This window comes from Penaeus monodon, chromosome 22, assembly GCF_015228065.2.
Source record: "Penaeus monodon isolate SGIC_2016 chromosome 22, NSTDA_Pmon_1, whole genome shotgun sequence".
In the NCBI taxonomy this organism is placed as follows: Eukaryota; Metazoa; Arthropoda; class Malacostraca; order Decapoda; family Penaeidae; genus Penaeus; species Penaeus monodon.
Genome location: NC_051407.1, coordinates 5,192,694 through 5,192,941, shown reverse-complemented (window position 1 = coordinate 5,192,941; position 248 = coordinate 5,192,694). Strand labels below are relative to the sequence as shown.

The 248-nt window shown below is 33.1% G+C and overlaps 1 protein-coding gene across 1 annotated transcript in view; it reads right to left on the bottom strand.

Annotated features, from left to right (window-relative positions):
* Positions 1-248, bottom strand: part of LOC119586843 — a gene marked incomplete at its 3' end in the record, with an annotated part of 157,934 nt that overhangs the window by 156,548 nt on the left and 1,138 nt on the right.

Below are 248 nucleotides of genomic sequence, written 5' to 3'. Positions count from 1 at the left end.
ACTCTGATACAGACGAAAGCAATTTTCATTTCTACGAAAGAGCAAATGAAATCGTTTAAAACTTGGCGAAAAGTAATCTTGGAATGTGCAGATATTGAGGTATTTTCGAATTGCTGTAGAAAATGTTGCATAATATTTCAGCCTAGTTACTCGAAGCTTTCAGTAATGCTCCCTGCCTTCAGAAATAATGAGGTGATCATTAATATATAGCATGTTTGAGGAAGTTGATTTTTTCAATTTAGTTTCAA